Source organism: Mus caroli, chromosome 14, assembly GCF_900094665.2.
Source record: "Mus caroli chromosome 14, CAROLI_EIJ_v1.1, whole genome shotgun sequence".
NCBI lineage: Eukaryota > Metazoa > Chordata > Mammalia > Rodentia > Muridae > Mus > Mus caroli.
Window position 1 is genome coordinate 76,634,724 of NC_034583.1, and position 701 is coordinate 76,635,424.

Below are 701 nucleotides of genomic sequence, written 5' to 3' on the forward strand. Positions count from 1 at the left end.
TCTGAGTTCGAGGCCAGCCTGGTCTACAGAATGAGTTCCAGGACAGCCAGGGCTACACAGAGAAACCCTGTTTCGAAAAACCAAAAAAAAAAAAAAAAAAGAAAAGAAAGTTTCGGTCAAATTTTTCAAGAAATTTTATAATTTAAATTTCAGCAATGTCAAAATCTTCTGTCAAGAGTATGAAGACTTGTTTTTGAAGACTATCATACATCCAGTTAATAACATTAGATCTTAAAAGTAAATAAAACTAAACGGTGATCAGGGAAGTATGCATTTTTATTGTTTATCTCTGCATATATAATGCAATTTGAGCCACTCAGGATAGATGAAGTTATAAAAAAGATTTATAGTTTTAGGTGTTTGTTAAATACAGAAATTGCTTTTCCAAGCATTGCAAACTTTCATTTTATGTATGTTTATATATAATTTGCAAAAGCTTTATAATATATAGTGATGATAGGAAGATAAACAGATATATGATCAGATATATAAACAGGAAGTTGGTAAGTAGATATGTTGAGAGAAGCCTGGGGAAAATTGCAAGGATAAATGACTGGTGAATATGACCATAAGGCATTGACTGTATAGTGAAAATCTCACAGAATAAATAAAAATTAATTTTCCTTTTCTTCCTTTTTATTAAACTAATAAAATTTATTTTAAAATATATAACTCAATATTGACAATTTTTTAAGTAATCA